This window comes from Lissotriton helveticus, chromosome 7 (genome assembly GCF_964261635.1).
Source record: "Lissotriton helveticus chromosome 7, aLisHel1.1, whole genome shotgun sequence".
Taxonomy (NCBI): Eukaryota; Metazoa; Chordata; class Amphibia; order Caudata; family Salamandridae; genus Lissotriton; species Lissotriton helveticus.
Genome location: NC_136068.1, coordinates 1,331,154,853 through 1,331,172,285, shown reverse-complemented (window position 1 = coordinate 1,331,172,285; position 17,433 = coordinate 1,331,154,853). Strand labels below are relative to the sequence as shown.

At 43.2% G+C, this 17,433-nt stretch overlaps 1 protein-coding gene and 1 long non-coding RNA gene across 4 annotated transcripts in view; one reads left to right on the top strand and one right to left on the bottom strand.

The window, feature by feature from the left end:
* LOC144767395 (uncharacterized) overlaps positions 1 to 17,433 on the top strand; it is a 442,933-nt gene that overhangs the window by 373,822 nt on the left and 51,678 nt on the right. The gene's annotated exons all lie outside the window — the stretch shown is intronic.
* LOC144767396 (uncharacterized) overlaps positions 1 to 17,433 on the bottom strand; it is a 73,690-nt gene that overhangs the window by 6,367 nt on the left and 49,890 nt on the right. The gene's annotated exons all lie outside the window — the stretch shown is intronic.

The following is a 17,433-nucleotide window of genomic DNA, read 5'->3' as shown; positions in this document are numbered from 1 at the left end:
TGTATCACAAGTGATCAAGGATCCAACATAGACCTACGTGTTCTAATCGCAATTCTAAGAAAAGTGCTGGTGCGAAAAATCAAATCTTCATCATCTAAGGCTATTATACACTGATGGGCCACATCCAGACTGATCAGTCTTCTCTTTTCAAAATAAGGATTTAAAAGCCTCTTAGAGTATTTAAAATAGTACTTACAAAAGAATAAAAAGTGTATAATAGATTGACCACTCCTCCCATCGCAGGGACATGGACTTTGGTTGAGATTTGGGTGGTGGCCAAGAGGAAAACAGAGTGCAGATCTGATTGTACCAGCTCATAATCTAAATAGTAAGCTCCTCTCCCATCGGCTCATTGGTAAGGTCAAATATATATGCAGCGAGTAACAATGCTGTTCAATAAACATGTCATTGCGCACAAGTATTTTCCCAGATTCCAAAACATCCCACTCTCTATTATATAAAGAATAAAAGGCATCCCGCAGTTCCTTTTTTGGAACTGCTTCAGCTGAGGTGGGATCTAGGAAAATATTCTCTTTATTAATACTATGCAGGCTTTGTTGCATGCCTCTTAGCCATGGAATTTCCAACCCTTTATCACAATTTAGGCAATCGATAATAATCTGATGGGTCAGAGGCAGCCTGATTCATCCACACTGATAACCAAAAAAGTTCAGGTCGAGCGCGGATAAAATCAGATATAAAATCTATGTTAAGTTCCTTATGGCATATATATTGAGGAGTCGAGATTGGGATACACAGCAGTTTCCTACAGCACCTGTTTTCTTCCTGTTGTATACCTAAGCTTTTCGCTGCCCCAAATCTCGGCACCGTATGTAGCCACCAGAATGCATTGAAGTTTGTAGATTTTCTGAACTGCTAAAAGGGCCCCTGTAGTCTTAGGACGGGGCAGGCTCAGGATCGAATTGTTGGCCTTTGAGAACTTGCTCCTGGAGTGAGCTAAATGCTTGCTCCAGGAGCCGTTCACAGCAAAGACCAAACCCAAATAGATAAGGCCTCTTTACATATGAGGCACGTCACATATCTAGCATTAACTTTCTTCTGCCCTTCAGGGATTGAAAAAAACTGCCAAATAAAACTGGTTTTACGATGAGAAACCCGGGGCTCCTCTTGTAAAAACTGTGGTCCTTCTGTCTCCTCTTCCTCTTGTTCATCCTTTTCCTCCTCTGTGTTGCTGATGAACTGTGGAGGTGGTCCTCTCTTCCCATGAGGAGGTGGTGGTGGTGGTGGGGGTCCACCAGCTGAAGCTACCAATGAAGCCATTGCTCAAATATCAAAAAAGGTCTTCCTCTCACAAAGATGAAAGTCAGAGTGAGGAAAGAAGGAGGGGTTTTCATCATTTGGGAAAAACAATAGTTCTAAACCAATGAAAAGTGTTATTTTTAGGTCACCTGACCTAGTCTTACATCATTATGAAACCAAAAGTGAAATGAACCAATGAAAAGTTTTATTAACAAGTCACATGACCTGTTACGCTTATGTTACGCGCTGCGGAACGCGCCCCGGATCGCTTCCGGGTCGCTGCGCTTCGCGCCTCGGTTCGCGCTCCGGAGCACTTCCGGGTGCGCTAACGCGGCGCGTCATAAGACGCATTACGCGGCAACGCGATACGTCGCGCTTTCGCGACGCGCCCCGGATCGCTTCCGGGGAGCTGCGCTTCGCGTCTCAGTTCACGTACCAGAGCACTTCCGGGTGCGCTAACGCGGCGCGTCATAAGACGCATTACGTGACAACGTGATACGTCGCGCTTCCGCGACGCGTCACGATGTTGATTTCTAACGCGGCAGTTGCGCAAACGGAACTTTTACCGGTTCGCGGACCGGGTCGCGGCACCACATTGAGCTAACGGGAAGCTTCCCGGATCGCGAACCGGGAGCGAACAAAAAAAAATAATAATAAAAAAAATTATTAATAAACATATAAAATATATGTTTTTGATTTAAAGAAGAATACATTTTACAGCTATAGATATTAGCTTTTAAAAAACCAATGAAATTCACTGAAAAAACCATAGGTTATAGACCATATATAGTTAGGAATTAGCATTTACAAAACCTTGAAAATTCACTGAAAAAACCATAGGTTATAGACCATATATAGTTAGGAATTAGCATTTAAAAAACCTTATTTTACTCACACAAAACCATTGAAATTCCATATATAGTTAGTTGTACTAACTATATATCGCGCACCCGCAATCCACTGCTGATCATGTCACATATTACATCATTCATGACATGGTCAGTGACATCACTGATGACATCACTGATGACATCTCAAATGACATCACTGATGACATCACTGATGACATCTCAAATGACATCACTGATGACAAAATCCAGTGACTGTATGTTTCTGTAAAGTTAAAATATGTCTTACATATTGAAGAATGAGTGGATGTAGAAGTGTCTGGATGAAGGATTTAGTAGGTGCATGACTGACTGTATGAGTGAGTGAATAAATGTGTCTCACTGAGTGCATGGGTTAGTGACTAAACTGTCTTAATTTGTGCATCATTATGTCTGTTGTTCTGTAAACTGCTGCATGTGTTGATCAGTAGCTAAATGAGTAACTATATGGGTTATTGATTGGTTGCCCAAGTATTTGTATGGGAGACTGAGTGTGTGTGTGGCTGGCTGGGAGATGTGTGACTCTGTGCAGATCAATGTGTTCTTGTATCAATGATTGTATAAGAGAGTAAGTATGTGTTAGTATATGTTTGAAAATGTAAGGTACTCTATGTTTAACTGTATAGATTAGAAAATGGAAGTGTGATTGATTCTTTACAGGACTGACTAGGTGTGTGAGTAACTCCATGGATGAGTGGCAGAGTGTGAGTATATATACATATTATTAACAAAACATACAATATTTTTACCGTAGGATAGTGAGAGGTTTAAATTTACTGTAACGACTCCAGTGACTCCAGTGACTGCAACAGTAAGGAAAGCGTTGGATAGTGTAGGGGTAAAAATTACTATTCCCACTCCAGCGAGTGCAACAGTAGGGAAAGCGTTGGATAGCGTAGGGGTAAAAATGACTATTCCCACTTCACAGAGTGCAACAGTAGGGAAAGCATTGGATAGCGTAGGTGTAAAAATTACTATTCCCACTCCAGAGAGTGCAACAGTAGGGAAAGCGTTGGATAGCGTAGGGGTTAAATTTACTATTCCCACTCCAGAGAGTGCAACAGTAGGGAAAGAGTTGGATAGCGTAGGGGTAAAAATTACTATTCCCACTCCAGCAAGTGCAACAGTAGGGATAGCGTAGGGGTTAAAATGACTATTCCCACTCCAGAGAGTACTACAGTAGGGAAAGAGTTGGTTAGCGCAGGGGTAAAAAATACTATTCCCACTCCAGAGAGTGCAACAGTAGGGAAAGCGTTGGATAGCGTAGTGGTAAAAAATACTATTCCCACTCCTGAGAGTGCAACAGTAGGGAAAGCGTTGGATAGCGTAGGGGTAAAAATTACTATTCCCACTCCAGAGAGTGCAACAGTAGGGAAAGCATTGGATAACATAGTGCTAAAAATTATTATTCCCACTCCAGAGAGTGCAACAGTAGAGAAAGCGTTAGATAGCGTAGGGGTAAAAATTACTATTCCCACTCCAGAGAGTGCAACAGTAGGGAAAGCGTTGGATAGCTTAGGGGTAACAATTACTATTCCCACTCCAAAGAGTGCAACAGTAGGGAAAGCGTTGCATAGCGTAGGGGTAAAAATTACTATTCCAACTCCAGAGAGTGCAACAGTAGGGAAAGCGTTGGATAGCGTAGGGGTAAAAATTACTATTCCCACTCCAGAGAGTGCAACAGTAGGGAAAGCGTTGGATAGAGTAGGGGTAAAAATTACTGTTCCCACTCCAGAGAGTGCAACAGTAGAGAAAGCGTTGGATAGCGTAGGGGTTAAAATTACTATTCCAACTCCAGAGAGTGTAACAGTAGGGAAAGAGTTGGATAGCGTAGGTGTAAAAATTACTATTCCTACTCCAGCGAGTGCAACAGTAGGGAAAGCATTGGATAGCGTAGGGGTAAAAATTACTATTCCCACTCCAGAGAGTGCAACAGTAGGGAAAGCATTGGATAGCGTAGGGGTAAAATTTACTATTCTCACTCCAGAGAGTGCAACAGTAGGGAAAGCGTTGGATAGCGTAGGGGTAAAAATTACTATTCCCACTCCAGCGAGTGCAACAGTAGGGAAAGCGTTGGATAGCGTAGGGGTAAAAATTACTATACCCACTCCAGAGAGTGCAACAGTAGGGAAAGCGTTGGATAGCGTAGGGGTAAAAATTACTATTCCCACTCCAGCGAGTGCACCAGTAGGGAAAGTGTTGGATAGCGTAGGGGTAAAAATTACTAATCCAACTCCAGTGAGTGCAATAGTAGGGAAAGTAAATACTTCATATATAAATATAAATAACATAAATAGTATTAGCAATTACAAACTAATTAAAATATTTTACAATTGTATAATATATATTAAATAATTAAATATAAAAATAAAAATTATTTAATAATAAAAATTACCTACTAATACTAATTAATTACCTATTAACAATAAATTAATTTACAAATAAAAAAATTAATCAATTAAATTTAATTACCAATTATATTTTATTTAATTACCAATTAATAGTTAATTAACAATTAATTCTAAATAAATACCAATAAATTAAATAACTTATTTAATTAATAATAATTAAATTACTTCCACCCTAATCCCCATAAACCCACAACCCGCTACAGAAAGTAAATTAATGAAATTAACATATTTATCAATTAATCAATTTTTATTAACTCCCAATTATATTTTAATTAATTACCAATTTATAATTAATTAACAAATAAATCTAAATAAATACCAATAAATTATATAACATATTTAATAATTATAATTAAATTACTTCCCACCCTATTCCCCTATAAACACACAACCCGCAACAGAAAATAAATTACTAAAAAAATATATTATTCAATTAATCAATTCAAATTAATTACCAATTATATTTTAATTAATTACCAATTAATATTTAATTAACAATTAATTCTAAATAAATTACAATAAATAAAATAACATATTTAATTAATTATAATTAAATTATTTCCCACCCTATTCCCCTATAAACCCACAACCCGCTACAGAATTATATTACACAAAAAATAAAAATTAATATTAACTTACCTTAAATTCGATATTTTTGTATATTATGTCTAGTCGATATTATGTCCATTCTATATTTTTGATTCGATAATATGTCCATTCTATTCGATATTAAAATTTTCTAGTCGATATTTTGGTAGTCTATATTATGTCTAGTCGATATTATGTCCATTCTATATTTTTTACTCGTTATTATGTCTAGTCGAAATTAAAAACTCGATATTTTGACTATTTACCAGAGGGCTCCTGTGTTGAAATGTTTTGCTTTCTGCTTGTCCTTGGTCTTAGTTAGTTTGACAGCATTATTCTTTCCCTTGGTTGATAAGGCAGCTGGTGTCCGGCCTCTGGCAGTTTTTCCGGAATTCCCTCGGGTATTAGTGGAGGGTGCACTTAAATTCAGGGTAGCAGGGAGTAAAAAAGATGGCATGTGTGAGTTCAAAGAACTAGGGCCTGCTGTCAATGGGGCTACTCTTAAAATATCCGATGTATTTGGATCAACAGAAACCCCAAGTGACAGGCGCGTTTGAAGCGAGACAGGATCCAGAGACAATCTTCTCTCTGTTGCCTGAATCTCATGCATGAGTACTGACTCTGCCCTTACTATAAAATTGTCCAAAGTTCCGACCACCCCTCTCTGCTTACTCATTTTGAACAGTAGATATAGTAACCCCTAGAACAGTGAGTTAGAACTCCGAGCATCAAAATACTATAAAATTTGGTAAATAGCAAGGTTCTCACATTACCTTGCTCCTTGATAGTCCTTCATCTTCTTTTCCAGTAAAGCCAAATAAGGTAGTGTAACCCAGCCTCCTTCGGCCTCTGACGGCCTATGACGGTCCCGCCCTTGTCCCGGGCTTCTCCCGGCACCGCCCGCGTGCGTCCCACGGGACGAGGATCCAACCGCCCTTTTATGCACCTCCTGTCGCGTGCTTGCCGCGTCAGCGGCGTCCTCGCCACGAGCGGATGTCGGGAAGCGTTGTCCGGCGTCGGAGCTGGAGCGCCGGTCCCGGTGGCAGATGAGCGGCGTCCTGATGAACAACGCAAGCCTGGTGGGTGTCCAAAGAAGCAAAATGTCCCAAAACAAGATCCCATTTTGGAGACATAAAATACTCCCTTTTCTTTTAAGAAATGTTTACTGACTGACGTGCAAGTAAGTCTGTGGATCTCAGTATAAGAAATGAAATGAGAAGGGTTTCCCAATGTCGGCCACATAAATTATGTTTTCTACCAGCAATTATTGCAAACAATGTGAAATTCATGCCCAACATTAAAAACTGCTCACTTGTAAATGACCAGTGTAAACACTGCGGTCTTGAAGAAAGCTTTTTGATTCTTTTGATGCGCCAGTTCTGCAAACGTGACCTGGATTATTTAGTGGATATGTTTGGCAAATGTGACAAGTGGCCTCTATGCTACTTGGTTAGTCCCAGCAAATGTAGACAGCCACAATCCGATCCGAAACGCACATCCTATTGTTGTAACTGTTGCAGTACTGTGCTAGAACTGTGCGACAGGTGCCATCGAACCTGGCTCCGAGCTCGGGCTGGGGGTGCTGCATTTGCTTTGAAGTTAAAAGCACGTGCACCATGGTTCCTTGCTTGCGTAGCAATATTCAGCGAATAATGAAATCTTCAAGCTCACTTTTTTATGTTAATTTAAAATATAAGGAAAAAAATTCAAGAATTTTAGGAGGAGGTATTTGGGTTCATTGGGATAAGCGGTGGGGGGGATTTAAAAAAAATATGTATTAGTGTTTATTTTTTGCATATGTGTTTAATATTTGTCATAAATTACATCACATTTTTTGTTTGAAGTGGGGTGTTTATTAATAATAAAATAGGGTGTTTTCTTATTTTTTCGTGATTTAAGTAACTAGAAAATAAAATTAGAATTTCACTTTTTGAAAAATATTTTATATTAATATTGATTTTTTTATACATTAAAATAAATTACAAAAAATAGAAACATTGGTGTAGAATAAAGAATAATTTAGATATTTATTTATTTACAAATACATTTTGTTCTGTCATGTTTGATAATAAGTTATTATTACTTTGGAGAAAATCAAAAATAATAATGACATTTTGAAACTATGGTGTTAAAGTGTAAAATAAATTTGAAAACACTAAGTTAAATTGTAGTGGAAATAGATGTTACCCCTTTTAGGGGTCGATTCCGATTCGGGAAAAACCGCTCCGAATAGCTGTTCGGAGCGTTTTTCCCGTACGAATCGTACCCTGCAACGTCCCCCGTACGTACGACGGAGTACGATTCGTACCAGGAGCCGTACTCCGTACGAGTCGTACAAGACACCGTATGACTCTAATCTCCATACGATTCTCCCTCGGAACCCGCTGTACGCGACATCTGTACGGTTCGCGGCTGGTTTTTACGACCCAGCAAGTACGATACGTGTCAGGTACGCACCGTACGACCCTTTTTCTACAGGAGCTGAAAACAGCCGTAAAAGCAGAGTTCGCGCCGAAACAGGTACGGAACGGCCCCCCCGGGTACGGTGCGTACCCCACACGATCGGTGTACCGTACCCCATGTACGATCGGTGTGCGAGCCATACCCCATGTACGATCGGAGATCGTACAATGGGGGTACGGCTCGTACACTGATCGTACAATGGGGGTACGGCTCGTACACCGATCGTACAATGGGGGTAGGGCTCGTACACCGATCTTACATGGGGTACGGCTCGTACACCGATCGTACATGGGGTACGGCTCGTACACCGATCATACATGGGGTACGGCTCATACACCGATCGTACAATGGGGGTACGGCTCGTACACCCCATGATCGCAGGGGTACGGTGCATACCCCTGCGATCATGGGGTGTACGGACCGTAAGGTGTGTATGTGTTTGTGTGCTTTTCCGTACGACTCGCCCTTACCTGACGTGGACCGTACAAATCGCGTCCTCATACCCCGGTCCGGATGGTACTCGTCGGGTCGTACGGCATGTGTACGAGTCGTACGGTATTTGTACGAGTCGTACGGTTCACGGTTTCAGCCTTGCAATACGTACGGATTGCGGCGATTCGGACGGATTAACGGAATACGGATCTTACTTTACGACTCGGATGGACGGGTACGATTCGTACTGAGAGGGCTCCAGATACAAATCGTACGGACGTTTTTTGTCCCGAATCGGAATCGACCCCAAAGTGTCCAAAATTATTCTCTGAGACACATTTTAGTGCAGTGGGAATGGTAAATGTAGCTGTTTTTCCATCCAGCTCCTACCCTGTGTTGAGTTTTACCTGAGGGAGAATATTATAGTTCTCCCTTTAGTGTCCAGCCCTTCCCTGACTTAAGTTGGATTGGAGTGGGACTAGTAAATGTTGCCCCTTTTAGTATCCAAAACTTCCCTGAGATAAGTTTTGTTGCAGTAGGAATGGTTAATGTTGCCCGTTTAGTGTAACATTCTTTTCCTGTATTTTTATTTTGGGATAGTATATTTAACCCTTTTAGGGCTTTATTACAAGTTTGTACCCCGACAATGCGGTACCCGGGGTTGCGGTCCAACCGTCACGAGAAAAACAAGTACCAAGACAGCTTACACAGACATAGGATGCAAGTTACCTGGCTTCCATTGGACTTGTTCCTTGATGTGTGTTGGTCCTAATGCAATATGTGTGCCATCATGTGCTCCGATAAAATGTTGTATTGTGCCCAATTCATGCTATCTGACCTTCACATTGGCACAACACTGACATTTGTTTGTGACATTCCCTTGATGCAGGCAACACTGGATTGGAATGACCCTGTGGATAGAAACTGTTGTACTGACATGTGTCTGTTTATTTGTTTATTTGATGTAGAATTCCTTTTGTGCAGGTTGCATTATGGCTCCAGCTGATGATGTAAACCTAATTTACTGTTGCATATTGTTTTGGATTTTGTCAGGTGTATCCCCTCCTTCCATGTTTTGAAAGTCTGTAACTGATTATGTGATCACTTACACAGAATAACTGAATCATGTCTTATTTTCTATGCTTCTGATCATGTCAGCGTATGATTTGAACAATGGAATGAAGATCTTCTCAGACCAGACACTTGTATGTATGTGTTGTCATGATAGATTAGTGATTCTGAGTTGGACATTGTTTACATACAACATATCCATGCTTCCCCAAGTACCTAGTTTTCACATTGTAATGTTCACATACTAGTACATTCACATTGTTATATCTCAAAATTATGACAGGAGACTATGGTTTGGTGGCAAGTGTCTTTAATGAAGTGAACAGGGATAAAATTAAGAAATTAATTTAATATTACACAGTTTACACAATAAGTGAACTTTCATGGTAGATGAAACCATTGTAGTAGATTCTAATGAGCAGGAGTCCAAAATCCAAAATCCGCCCGCATCAGATATGGAGAAGTGAGCAGAAATAGTCCACAAAGTGAATGTATACCACACACAGGAGGACATTAGGGGCAAAGTTTCTTCCTGGTGGTGGTGGGTGTCTTGCCATCCTGAGCTACATTATTTTTAGATGGGCATCCCCTCTTCTTTTTCCCACATCTCGAGCTGCTGAGACAGGTGTCTGCAGGCATGTCATCCTCTGACAGGACCTCCCTTCCTGTGGCTGCAGCAAATGTTGAGGGCTTGGATATCCTTTGACCATAGGAAAAGGTAGATTCAGGTGGGAAAACTCTGCAGAGGGAGGTGTTGATGTCCTGCAGCACCCCAACCAGGGAGTCCATTTGATATTCATATCTGCCACCTTGGTGTGGATGCTGGCCACCTTGGTGTGGATGCCGGCAACCTCCTGGTATGTGTCGCTCTGCAGCTCCTTCATTTTCCAGTTTCGGTCAATACCTGCCCCATGACACTTTGAGAGTCGTGGTAGACTCTCAGGACTTGGATAATGGCAGCCTGGACCTCGGTGACTCCAGTAGGCTCACTATGTGGGCCCACAGTTAACCTCCCACTACACCTACCCCACAACCCTGTGCCCTCCCACAAATATGTGCACCCTCCCACTAGGTCCTAGTTCCTCCATGACTGGGGTGGTGGTAGCTGGCTCAGAATCCAAGACTGTGGGGCACAGGATGGAACATGCATCTGTCTCCACAACATTCCACATGTTGGAATGCGGCCTGTATGTGCATTGCCATCAGAATGTCAAACTAGGACCCACGATATGTGCCAATATTTAAAAGTATGGTCCACCCCAAATGAATGTTGCCAACTGGTATGGTACAATAACCGTTTGTCAAGTGTTGGTAATTTGAGATTGAAGTGACTACAACTACCATGAGGCCTTGAGACTAGGGGGCAGATTTATGAGGCCCTTGCGCCACGTTTACGCCGCTGTTGCGTCACGCAAGGCGGCGTAAACGTGGCGCATCCCTACGAACGATTTACAACGTGACGCATCTAGGTAGATGCGTCACGTTGTAAAGCCCTGCGCCGCTTGTGGGCGTTCCGGCGCAGGGTGAGCGTTCCGGGGCAGGTGCGTCTCGCAAAAGTGGCTGAGTGAAATCTATAAGATTTCACTCAGTCACTTTCAGGCCAATGCTGCGTCAAAAGCCTGCGCCTGCTTGAAGCAGGCGTAGGTCTTGACGCAGCATTGTTAAGATGGGGCACCCCCGAGCCTTGCTGGAGCTGCGTCGTGTTTGCGACGCAACTCCAGCAATGCGCCACCTTAACGGCACAGATGCGTCACGCATCTGTGCCGTTTTTGCCCCATGGTGCGCCGCATTGTAAATGCGGCGCACCATGGGTGGCGGAGCTGTGGCGCACTGTGGCGCACATTAACTGGCGCATCCCTGGGGATGCGCCAGTTAACATAAATCTGCCCCATGATCTCTAACCAACCTGCTAGACTCCTTTTGCCCCTTCTCACTTGTCTGCCATGTCACTACTGATCTTCACTAGTTATGTAGCTTACCGTTTCTCAAGTGTTGGTTAAGTGAGATGGAAGTGCTACAACTTACATAAGGCCCTCTCACTCCAACTCTTTCCAATTTGCTAGACTCCTTTTACCCCTCCTCACTTGTCTGCCATTTTACAACTGATGTTCACTCAGCAAGTTCGGTACCATTTGCCAAGTATTTCTAAAGTGAGATTTACGTGACTACAACTTCCACAAGGGCGTCTCACTGCAACTCCAACCAAGATGCTATACTCCTGATGGCGTAGGTGGACGCAACACTAAAATTGCAGACCGCCGCAGTCCCTGCAGTCACACTACCATGGCTTCGGTTGGTGTTTCAGGCAGTACAACTCGTAATACGATGGACTGGTGATCGCCGGTGCAGCGTGTTGTATAGGACGCGGATGTGGCATTTGAGAGCTTGACCTCCTAATTTGTAATCAGGCTTTTATTGTGCAAAGCTTTCCATGAGATACGTTTTTTGTAGTGGACATTTATTTTGAATGCTGTGTCTTTAGTTTCCAACAGCATCCCTGAGATAAGTGGTATTGGAGTGGCAATAGTAAATGTTGCCCTTGTCCAGCCTTGCATATCTACTGTTCTTTAGGTCTCTTTACTAAAATTCCTTTCTTTTTTAGTGCCCTTATCTATCAATCCACACAGCTGTTAGCCTGTTAGTCATGGCAGAGAGACTTTAGAATCACTTGAAAAGCACCACAAGTTCCATTTGTACCCACATTTAAAAATAAATACAGACAAGAGAATAAAAGGCTTAATATCTGTATTTATCTGTAAAAACAGAAAACAGGGAGCCTTATATATAACACATTTTTAATATATATTAAATAATTATATATGTGTATATTATTTAACATATCACACGTTGTTTAATAGTTTTTAAACAAATACAAAAAAAAGTATGTGAATACCTTTTCAGTCATATTCATTTTTGATATTTTTTGTGATGTATATTTAAACAATATTTTTCACAAACATATTTTACATACATTTTTATAGTGTTATTTAAAATAAATTTAAAAATATATCCTAACCAATTTTATACATGCTATGAAATTATTCAGTATCTATTTCAAATTGTTTGTAATCATGTCAGGAACATTGTTGTAAATTTGTTATACATGTAAAAAAAAATTAAACATTATATTATAAATTTTTATTATATTTCAGCAATTGTTCCCATTGATTCCTATGCGAGAATAGTCTTTTTTTTTAACCTTTATTAGGCAGCCATTTTATTCTATCACTAACTCAATTTAGTAATCTATTGCTGTTATTTTTGAGCTGTTTGTGACGCTAAGAAGTTGTGTTTAGATGCCGCTATTCTTCGCTCAAGGTAAGTTTATTTCTAACTATTTTGAAGGTATTTCTAAGGCAGGGGGAGGTAGGAGAGTTGAGTAAATGATATGATTGATGTTAATGGAGTGTTTATTGTGTGTATTGTTGTTTTTTGGATGCTATTTGGTGTTGTGTAGGTATGTTATGGGTTGTAGGAATTAAAGTTTTTTTAACATAAGTTATGTGTAGTGTATGTTTTGCTGATTACTTTTCTGTAGAATAATATTATATGTGTATATATTTAGGAATGTACTGTGTTGTGCTGGAGGCTGATTTTTTTTATTTTTTGCAGATTATATTTTTTCTGGCCTGTTCTACAAGAAGTCAGATGTCCTCCTCTTTTTAAGGAAATCATAATTAATTTATTGTAAATATAGATTTCCTTGGTTTTTTGGGATTCCTGGAGCAGTTCTTATTTTTTATAATTTTTCATTTTTTATTGAACCTACAGACAGTGGATTGTCTCGAGGGATTTTTTTTTTTTTTTATGTGCTTGTTTTTAGGCTATTTCCTACCCTTTGAACAACTGTTTGGTTGATTACTTTTTGGACTTATGGGCCTGATTGCGAGTTTGGCGTTGCGGGAGCGAACCTCCACACTGGTGGTCCGCTCCCACACTGCCAAACTGGTGTGCGCACCGCATGCTGGCTTACGAGTTTCCATGTATCTGTCAGGGTTTTTTTTGGCAATCCCACAGTGGTACCTCTAAAAATGGGCCCGCAGTGGGAACGCCAAAAAAAATGCTTCTGCACGGCAAGGAGTGTAAAGTCAATGCCACAAGAACTGGGGTGAATGCACACAGGGGGGCACATGTTGTGCCCCCTTGCATGCATCCCCATGCAAATGGCCAACAGGTGGTCCTGTAGGGACCCCTTTGTTACAGGACCACCAGTCTTTTCATTGAGTAAAGACCTCGGTGACACTGCTAGCAGTCCTGTAATTCGTAATTTGCATTGGGGTGCTGCAGCAGCACCAACAGCATGTTACTGAGGCCCTGACTGCTGCACCATCGCCAAAGAACACCACGGTTTGTGGGCAGCTGCAGTGGTGATATGGCGGTCAGCCTGACGGTGCGACTGTGGTTTGACTGCTCTTCGGACCACTAGGCACCTATTTTGGCCCTTAGTAGATTTCGGCAGAGGACTGCAGCAAAAAAATCATAGATTAATTTGAGTTTGTTAGTTTGTTGTAGTGTTGTTGAATTAAATAATGTAGCCGTTTTTTAATATTAGTATTCAAATTTTATCATTTCACTGAGTTATAAAAATATAATTGTTTCTTTATTGATATAATAATACATTTGACCAGTTTTACAAGAAATGGTTTTAGATTATTTTGATGTATTATTTTCTGTGTTTTTAGATGCTTACCATATTTTATATGTGGGAGGGTGGATTTCTCTACTAAATCTAAGTTGTCTAGCCCTTTGCTATTTATAAATGACTTACTTTGAATTTTTCTGGTTTGCTTGGTTAGTTTAGTTGAGATTTAGTTCTTGGCAGCTTTGCTCTTTTTGGAAGGCTTCTAGTAATTTGTGTAGAGTAGGTTGAGTTCTGCCTAGTACGGATTGGAAGGCTTTATGCCATCTTTCCACTTTGTTATTTGTTTTTGCTTCCTTTGCCACGGTGCTGTCATAGACATTCCACCCTTGGATGTGGAATTTTGGCTAATGTCTGTGTATTGATCTTTGTAGTCGAAGTAGTCCATTAGTCATTCGGGGTTCACCACGGGTTCCAGGGGGGTGGGTATCCTTGTTCGAGCTTCCCTCCCCCTAGCTATTGATGAAGTGATCCTTGATGATCGGGGGCGTTACGCCGTCCTCGTGGGTCGCTATGAGGGTCGAACCCTTTCCTTGTTTGCCGTTTATGTGCCCCCCGGTCTACAGACCTCTACCTTTTCCGATTTGGGCCGTGTGATGTTGGACCTCCCTAATAGTATTCTCTTCGTAGCTGGTGACTTTAATTCTGTGCTCTCCGGTCTGCATGATCGTCACCCCCCTAGGGACACCCCTTTGGCCCAACAGTGGCTGGGTGGGTTTCTGGATACGTTCGGCTTGGTGGATTGTTGGAGGCTTATGCATCCTACTCAGCTTCAATACACTTTCCACTCTGGGGCCCATGGGAGTCTGTCTAGACTGGATTACTTCCTGATGCCTGCGGCGCAGTCGCCAGCGGTTCGTGAGATTAGACACCTCCCCCGGGGCATCTCCGATCACTCCCCGCTCTGGCTTTGTTTTGAGGTGGGGGTGGAGGCGGCGGGCCGGGTGGCTCCTATCAACCCATGGTACCTCACCTCCCCCAAGACCCGCACTCTCTTGATTAAGTCCTTGGACGATTATTTTTTAGACAACGAGGGGTCCATCTCCTCTGCGGTATCCCTGTGGGAGGCCTTTAAGACAGTGATTCGCGGGCAGGCCCTTTCCCTTATTGCTGAATCCAAAAAGGCGAGGAACCGGGAGGTGGTGGTCCTCGAAAGGGAGATTGCTGACATAGAGGCTGACCTAGAGTCGGGTGTTACGTCTGGTAAACTCCACGCCCTGGGTCTGAAACAGTTTGCTTACAGGTCTTTGGTCACAGATGCAGCTAAATTGATGTTTCGGGAGCAACAGGGTCGCTTGTACGATGTGGGGGACAAAGCGGGTAAATTATTGGCATGGTTGGATAAGAAGGAGAGGGCGAATCGTGTGGTGCCTGTGATTCAGACTTCGAATGGTGTGGGAGTGACAGACCCGATTGGCATAGTTGAATGTTTTGCAGATTATTTTCGTGTGGTTTATACCCCTGTGTCTGATCGGGATGTTGATGACTCTCGCCTTTTGTTGCGTGATATAGCTCTGCCCAGTGTTTCCGATTTAGACCGCATCTCTTTGGAGTCCCCTTTCACTACGGACGAGATAGCGACGGCCATTCGCTCACTCCGTTCGGGCAAACCTTCGGGCCCGAATGGATTGCCAATTGAATTGTACAAGCTACGTCCTGACAAGTTGGCGCCTTATCTTCGCACCATGTTTTTGGAATCCCGGGAGCGGGGTATTCTTCCATATGATCAGCGTCTGGCTACGATAGTTTTTATTCCCAAAGACGGTAAACCCCGGGACCTTTGTTCGTCTTACAGGCCCATTTCCCTGTTGAATGTTGAACCCAAGGTCCTGGCTAAGCTCCTGGCAACCCGCCTCTTGACGGTCATTAGTGGCCTGGTTCATCCGGATCAGTCTGGATTTATCCCGTATCGCAACACGGCTCTTAACCTACGTCGTCTCCACGGAGCTGTTGCGAGGGCGGGGCTTCTGACGGAGCCGGCCATTTTGGCTTCGTTGGACGCCTCAATGGCCTTTGACACGGTGGAGTGGCCCTATCTTTGGGCCACTCTTGAGAAATTCGGTTTTGGCCCTGAGTTTATTGGTTGGGTGCAGTTGTTATACACCGAACCCTTGGCACAGGTGGTGGTAAACGGTCGGGTCTCTGTCCCCTTCTGTCTAGGTAGGGGGACCCGTCAGGGGTGCCCCCTGTCTCCGTTGCTTTTCGCGCTTGCTCTGGAACCGTTGGCTGCGTGGCTTTGCTGGGAACCTTCACTCAAAGGGATCCGTTGGTCACCAGATTTTGAAGACCGTGTCTCGCTTTACGCGGATGACATTCTTCTATATCTTACTTCCCCGCGTAAATCTTTAAATGTCTTATTTGACGTTCTTACATCGTTTGGCGCTAATTCGGGTCTGGTTATTAATTGGGCTAAGTCCTGTGTATATGTTCTTTCGGGTGTTTTACCCCCATTACCGGACAGGTTTCCTATCCAGGTTTTCCACTCTGGCTTCAAGTATTTGGGGATCTTTATTACGCTTGACTCCTCACTCCGGTTCGAGCGTAACCTCCTCCCCCCGCTTCTTAGACTGCGACTGGATGTGGCCCGTTGGCGTAAGCTACCCCTGTCTCCTCTGGGCCGGGCTGCCCTTTTTAAAATGATGTCTTTGCCGCGATTCCTGTACGCGCTTCAAAATTTTTATGACGACATTCCCGCTACCTATTTCCGGGAGATCGAGAGTCTTCAAAGGCAACTGATCTGGGACGGACGTCCACGTATCGCCCTTGCGAAACTTACCATCCCTTGGTATGACGGGGGCATGGCGCTCCCCGATATCAAGAGATATTATTGGGCTGCCCAGCTGTCTGCCATTAACCACGCAATGTATTCCCCGGGTCGAGATCCGGCCTTTGAGATGGATAGACTCCAGCTGCCGGGAGGAAATTTCAATAGAGCGCTTTATTCCAGATCGGCTGGGCGCCTCCTTGCGGGCCCGTCCAGGATCGCAGTCAATGTGTGGCGCGCCGCGAATGTGAGTTTGGGATGGGAGAACCGTCTGACATTGGCGACTCCGCTTTATGCTTCCGAACGTTTGGGATGTCTTTGGTCTACTAAGGGCTTTGACCGCTGGGATATGATTGGGATATGTACAGTGGGTGATGTCTGTGTGCAGGGTAGAGTGAAGTCTTTCCAGGCCCTTAAGGCAGAATATGACTTGAGTGATAGGGAGTTCTTTTGGTACTTGCAGGTCCGGCATGCCCTGTCCTCAGTTCTGATTCCTGATGAGACCCTGCCCGAGTCCTCCCCCATTGAGGATCGTATACTGGATGGACACTTGCCCGATAGTACTATCTCCCTTATTTACAAGAAACTGATTCATAATCGTGCCGACTTATTGGTCCGACTTAGGGAGGTTTGGGTCAGTGACGGATTGGACTTGGATGACGAGGATTGGCAGTCGGCACTCTCTTCTCCGAAAGAGGTCGCCATCCCCGCCCGTCTCCGTTTGGTCCAGCTTAAGATCCTTCACCGGGTGTATGTGACTGGTCCGCGCCTGGTTGTGATGGGTTTTTCCCCGGATGGCTTATGCAAGCGTGGTTGCGGGATGAGTGCTACATTTCTACATATTCTTTGGGAGTGCCCGGTGGTAGCGGCCTACTGGAATGATGTGCTTGCGGTGATGACTGTCGTTACTGGTATTAC